This window comes from Bacillus rossius, unplaced genomic scaffold (assembly GCF_032445375.1).
Source record: "Bacillus rossius redtenbacheri isolate Brsri unplaced genomic scaffold, Brsri_v3 Brsri_v3_scf27, whole genome shotgun sequence".
Lineage (NCBI taxonomy): Eukaryota > Metazoa > Arthropoda > Insecta > Phasmatodea > Bacillidae > Bacillus > Bacillus rossius.
In genome coordinates, this window is record NW_026962448.1 from 54,588 (window position 1) to 61,176 (window position 6,589).

At 61.3% G+C, this 6,589-nt stretch overlaps 1 non-coding gene across 1 annotated transcript; it reads right to left on the minus strand.

Moving 5' to 3' along the window:
- Nucleotides 1-348: 348 nt before the first annotated feature.
- Nucleotides 349-518, minus strand: LOC134544025 (U1 spliceosomal RNA). The gene has a single exon (XR_010077459.1). It is a non-coding gene; the product is annotated as a U1 spliceosomal RNA (small nuclear RNA).
- Between the last annotated feature and the right edge of the window lie 6,071 nt (nt 519-6,589).

A 6,589-nucleotide genomic window follows, 5' to 3' on the forward strand; every position in this document is an offset into this window, starting at 1 on the left:
GATGAGTCTTTAAACAATTTTTTGTTGTGCCCAGTGTTTACACACTGGGCCGGTTACCGTTAAACCACTGGGCCCGGGGGTGAGGCGGGGAGGGGGAAATCTGAAAAATCGAATTGGACAAGTATCGTTCATGGGAATTTTTTTTTTCTTTTTTCAACTATTACCATGCACAATTACGTACCTTCCTTCCGCACTTTCAAGACGGTGGGGTTGTTCGCCAAGGCACCGTAAACTTGAGACCTACGAATGCATTACATACCATACACAGATGAAAAAAAAAAAAAAAATTACACTTCACTGTACATAATTCTTAACACTACTTCACAACTACTAAGTTGAAATTTTTTCACCGGGACAGCGCGAACGCAGTCCCGACTACCAAAAATTACGCGCCCGAGTTACCCACATTTGGGGTAATCGCAGAGGTCAGCTCAACCGAAGTGCAAGGGAAGAGCCTCACCCTGGGGGTGTTTTTTTTTTTTTTTTTTTTTGGTGTTTTGTGTGTGCATGTTCAGTGAGGATTGTTAGGGGTTATTTCTAATTGGGTGAGCTATGCCCGCGTGAAGCGCTACTAGCTCGGGATGTCTCGAATAATTTATTTACTGGGATTCCTAACTATGTCGGGAGACTCTTAGTCCCGACTTCTAACTTACCATTTAGAATACGGAGACTCTTTTGATTTGCCAAATAGAGTTTGCTCCGGGGGTTCATTAGTGCTTAAGGGAGGGCGCAAGTGGGAAACGGGAGAGCCCCGAGAAAAACCCACAATTTATTGGGAGAGAAAGTGACCAATTTGGGACCTTGCATTCGGCCTAGTGCCATTTATGGGTTGCATTGAAGATGCAGGGAGGACTGGGTGGCCTCATTATGGCACATTCCCTTTATGGCTGCCTCATTTTGGCATTTTCCATGTATATTTTTACTCCGGGGACAGGAGCTGCTGCAGGTGGTGTGGCAGCTGGCAGCAGGCGGCAGCACCGTCGCTGCGGCCGGGCGCCCGCGCTCAAGCAGGTGGCGCGTCAGGCGGCGAGGCCGCGAAGCTCTTGGAGCCCGCGCGGCCATCGCTGTGTTTCTCTGCATGTAGAGGGGGGGGCCGGCGGGCCGCGCCCGCAGGGCCAGGTGGCCCTCGGCGCGTTCCTCGCCAGCTCCAGACTTGTCGAGGGGGGGGGGGGAGGGGAGGGTTGGCGGGCCACGATTACAGCGCCCTTGCGGGGCCGTCTCGTGTCACGCAGGCATCTGTACAGCGAAGGGGGCAGCGGGAGTGCTGTACAGACGGGGAGGTCGATGAAGGGGAAGGGGGGGGTCGGCGGGCCACGTCACAGCTCCGGAGAGCGGCCACGTGTTCCGCCTGTCGCCTTCAGAACGATTGGTGCGGGGGCGGGGGGGGGTTTCCGCTGCTCACGGCGCTGGCGGCGAGGGCCCGGAGATTTTACACACCGGGCCGCTTACCGTTAAACCGATGGGCGCGGGGGTGAGGCGGGGAGGGGGGGAACGAAAAATTCGCGCACACGAGTTCGCATTGATTTCGGGGCACTCGCGGCACTGAAAGTGATAAGGCATGATTAAGGGGGGTGGTGTGGGGTGGGGGGGGGGAGTCCACACGCACGCACGATGAAGCACGGAGCACTTTCGCCGGGGCCCTCCTTTACACACCCGGCCGGTTACCATTAAACCGATGGGCGCGGGGGTGTGGCGGAGGGGGGGGGTCACTAGCTACGGTGCTCGGAGTGAGTGCTGGGGCTGGTGTCACGTAGTTTGGTGGCGCGTATCCCTAACCATTGACACGCAACTATCACCTGGGCCGGCGAGGGCGGTCCTGCAGGTGATAGGTCGTGAAGGGGGGCACTCGACAGTTTAATATAGGTTCTCCCAGGGCACGCACAAGGGGGTTGCGGTGTCCGGGGAGGGAGCGTGTGAATCTGGCCACCTGGTGGGCCACGATGTCGGCGAAGGAGGCGATCCCTGCGTCACGGGTTAGGACATGGCGGGGGGTGTTACGGGTCCGGCCCAGCACTAGACGAAGGGCGCGGTGGTACAGGGAAAACACAGGCCTGAAGTGGGTCCTCTTCGTGTGGCACCAGGTGGGGGCTGCGTATGTCATTATGGAGAAAACGTACATACGCAGGAGGAGCAGCCTGGTGACACTGTCGAGGGGGGAGGTGGGTTTGAGCACTGTCGCCAGGGCGAAAAGTACAGCCCTGGCTTTGCCGCACACGCGCACCAGCTGTCCCGAGTAGGAGAGCCGAGAGTCGAGCATGACCCCCAGGTACACTATCTCCGGCAGCCACGGGACCTCGCAGCCGTCCAGGAGGAGGCTGGCCGGGTACTCCTCTCTCTTCCTGCTGCAGAGGAGTGCCTGTGTTTTCCCTGTGTTGATTGCAATCCCTTTGGCGGTGAAGAAGGCCTTCACTCGTAGAAAAGCCGCCCTGAGCTTGTGGCACAGTTCGGGCTCAGTGGGGGCGGTGCAGAGTATTGCTGTATCATCTGCATACAGCGATAACTTCGCGCCAGGGGGCGACGGGATGTTCCTGATGAACAGGGTGAAGAGCAGGGGGCTCAGGATCGACCCCTGGGGGACCCCCGCGCGGATCGTCCTGGAGGCTGACAACGAGTCCTCCACCTGCAGGCGAAATGTTCGGCCCACAAGGAAGGACCGGAGCACTCGCAGGAGGGTGGTGGGGACCTCCATGGCCATCAGTTCTGTTACCAGGAGGTCGTGCCGCACCGAGTCGAAGGCCCGCGCCAGGTCGATCAGAACCAGCCCCCCTACTCGCTTCTTCGCGAAGCCCTGTTCAAGCACCCTGGTCGCCCTGGCGATGGCGTGGACGGTGGAGTGCTTGGGCCGGAACCCGAATTGATGATGGGGAAGGAGCTGCCTCTTGTCGGCATGGAGGTACAGCCGCCTGTAGAGCAGCTTCTCGCACACCTTGGAGAGGCAGCTGAGGAGAGTGATGGGCCTGTATGAGGAGGGGAGGTCGGGGGGTTTGCCGGGTTTCGGAACCGGGATGATGGTGGCCTGCTTCCAGCAGGACGGGAAGTGGCCGAGCAGAAATATGGCGTTGAACACTCTGGTGAGCAGGACAACGGCTTTGAAGGGGAGGTTGGAGAGGACTATGTTAGGTATTTTGTCCGGCCCTGAAGCGGTCTTCAGTTTCAGGGACCGGAGAATTTTCCCTAGCTCCCTAGGGGTGACCAGGGGAACGTCGGGGCGTGGAGGGGGGGGAGGGAGGACCACCTTCGACGCCGCGAACCTCTGTTCCTCGTCACTGCCGCTCGAGTCTGAGAGGTCCGCACATCCTCTTCGCGGAGTGTAGGACTCGTGGATGACTGTGGCCAGCGCCTCTGCCCTCTCCTCGGCCGTGTGCCGGAGCACTCCGCCGGACTGCAGGGGGGGAATGACAGTGGGCTTGTCCCTGAGGCGCCGCACGCACGTCCAGACCTGGTCCCTGTTGTGCGTGACGGCCCTGAGCCTCGCTATGTCTTGACTCGCCTGCCACTCCCTGAACTTGCGCCTGCAGGTCCGGCGCAGCACACGATAGAGGGCGTCATATATCGGGAGGCGAGTGGTCTGCCAGCGACGCCTGGCCCGGTTCCTGACGCTGAACAGGGCTGCCAACCGCCTTGGGAGGCGCGCCCGCTCCGCGCGCGGCCTTTTGAGGGGGATGGCCGCCTCACTGGCCTCCTTGACAAGCGCGGACAGCGCGGCGACCGCCCTGTCGAGGTCATCGGGGGTGGGGAACCGGGCCGCTAGGTCGACGCCGTCATTTATGACCTCCCGAAAGAGGCGCCAGTCAGCCCTGGAGAAGTCCTGTCGCGGCCTACACTCCTGGGGGACGGGATAGCACTCGAGCTCGGCAGTGACGGGGTAGTGGTCTGAGGTGCCCATGTCGTGCACCTCGACATTGTGCACAGACAAGGCCTGGGTGCCGATGAAAAAGTCCAGGACTTGCGGCAGGCGGTTGCGGGCATCTGGGTAGTAGGTGGGGGACAGGGGGTGGTAGACACTCAGGCCGTTGGTCGCGGTGTAGCGGCGGAGCTGCGGGCCGCGCCTGTTGGAGGTGGGGCAGGCCCACTGGGGGTGGGCCGCGTTGTAGTCACCGCCCAGCAGGAGCCTGTTGTCAAGGGCCCTGAGTGCCTCCAGGTCTTGGAGGGGAAGGAGTCTGTCTGGCACAATATATGCGCAGACAAGAGTGGTTGGGTTGAGTTCGCCCGCCAGAGTGATGGCCACAGCCTCTGTCAGGTCCAGGGGGGGGAGAGCACAGGACTGGTGACGCAAGTCCGCGCGGACCAACAGCGCCACCCCGCCCCCTGGCCTGCCAGGTCGGTCGCGCCTGTGTGTTCTGAAGCCTGGAATGTTGAGGGGGAGGTGGGGGGTGAGCCATGTTTCCGTGAGGAAGAGCACGTCAATGGATAGCGAGGTGAGGAGGTGGAGGACCTCGTCTTCCTTGTGACGCAGGGATCGGCAGTTCCAGGTGGCGAGCTTAAGGCGTGTGGCCATCAAAAACGGCGCACACTGCCTCGAACAAAATTTCCATTTTTTGCATGGAGTTAGTGGCCCTCCTCAATCTCTCGCAGGTGGCGCGGATGAGCGGCAAATAGTCTCGCACAAGCCCAAACATCTCCCGCACCTCCGCGAGGAGGGAGAGGGGCGATTCGTCACTGTTCCCCGCAGCTGGGCCTCCAGCTAGCTGGGGGGAGGGGCGGGCCGCGGGTTGCAGGCGGCTCGCGTAGCTATGGAGCAGGGGGGGCGGCGGGGGGGCGGGGACGCTTCCGGCAGCTGTCTGCCGGGCCTGCGTCTGGCCCGCCGCGGCGGTGCCAGCTTGCCGCGGCGTTGCCAAGCCTCGGCCGCCGCGCTGCCGCGCACCCAGGTCCGGGAAGACTGCGCCTGCTCTGTCGAATTCTCGGGCCGCCCGCGGGCCAGAACTGCGTGCCTGCAGTTGCCAGGCTTCATACGCCACTCGCCTGGGGCATCCCGTACTTCCACCCAGGTGGGGGCCCTTGCAGTTGGGACAGGTTGGGGGGACCGACCTGTCAACTGGGCAGTCTCGTGACCAGTGGCCACCCGAACACTTAAAGCACACAGGGGACCTGTGGCAGTCCCCTGTGTTGTGATTGTATTCCTGGCACCTGCGACATTGCTGGGGGCCACGGGGCTTGTGTCTCGACACGTTGACGGCGTACATGCCCAGGTACCTTAATTTCAGCAGGTCCCCCGTCCTGCTGTTCCCCTCCAAGGTTACATGGAAGTGGCGAAACTTCCTGGGCTCGTCTCCGCGGCGTTCTATTTGCCGCACCTGGCGGACCTCGAACCCGAGCTGCTCCAGGTCGGCTCTAATCTCTTCCACCGGCATGTCTGCCGGTAGGTTGGATATTACCACATTCCCGTTTTTGGTGCCAGGGAATGGGCGGGTGAAAGGTTCGGCCTTGACCGAGATCAAGTGTTCCAGGAGCCTTTCGTGTTGGGCCCGCGAAGTGGGGAAAAAGGTCGTCTGCCGCCCCGAGAGCTTCACTTGGAAGTCCCCCAGGTGGGCACGCATTTCGCGCAGGCGAGTGGCGGGGATGTCAGCCTGGCAGTAAATGGGCGGTATGCGCGGGCCGCGGGCGCCTTGTTGCGCGGGCCGTGCCGAGTCAGGGACAGTGGACTGTCGCGGGGCCTTCTGACGTGTAGATTGGTCAGAATTGTCCGCGGCGGGCTTCGTCGTGCGCTTGCGCTTGCGGCTCTTCACAGTCTCAAAGTCTGTGTCTGTCTCACACATAGAGTCTGTGTCCCCCAGGTTCGACAGGGAGTCGAACCTGTTGGACAGAGGGACAGTGGGCGAGACGAGGCTCCTTGCATCATCAGCCATTTCGATGGGTCGTGATACGCGCGCCGATGTGCTGGCCTGCGACGATTGGCCGTACAGTGTTATTTGCCCCACAGTTTTTGTTGGGGTGTGGGGCTGGCCTGACAGTGGTGCAGGGGGCGGCATCTGCACGTCAGAAGCAGACGAAGAGGCATGAGCGGGGGCTAGGGCGGGCGCGGGGCCAGGTTGGGTACCGAGTCCCAAAGCCGCGCGCTGTTGCGCCGCAGACATGGCCTTAAAACTTTCCAGCCGCTGTGAGGCCTGGATAGCATGACGGTCCATGTAAGTTTTTAAGTATGGTTTCCCAGTAGATCGCGTTTGGTGAGGCGGGGAGATCGGCAGGGGCAGTCGGGAGCCCTTAGAGGGCGTCTTCGGGCGAGCTGACGACATTTTACCGGACTGCACTTTTAATTGTTCGCGGCACACAATGTCAGAGGAACACTCATATTTAGAAACGGGAACGGTGCGGTTCACTTCCAGAACGGCGACACGGGACTCACTTTCCAGTTTACACAGTCCAGTGGTTCCCGTTAAACCACTGGGCGCGGGGGTGAGGCGAGGCGGGGGAGAATCGCCGCGCGCGAGAGACTTACACACGCCACCGGTTACCGTTAAACCGATGGACGCGGGGGTGAAGCGGGGCGGGGGGGAATCGCCGCGCGCGAGAGTTTTACACACTCCCTCGGTTCCCGTTAAACCGATGGGCCCGGGGGTGAAGCGGGGAGGGGGCGCATCGCGCGACCGGA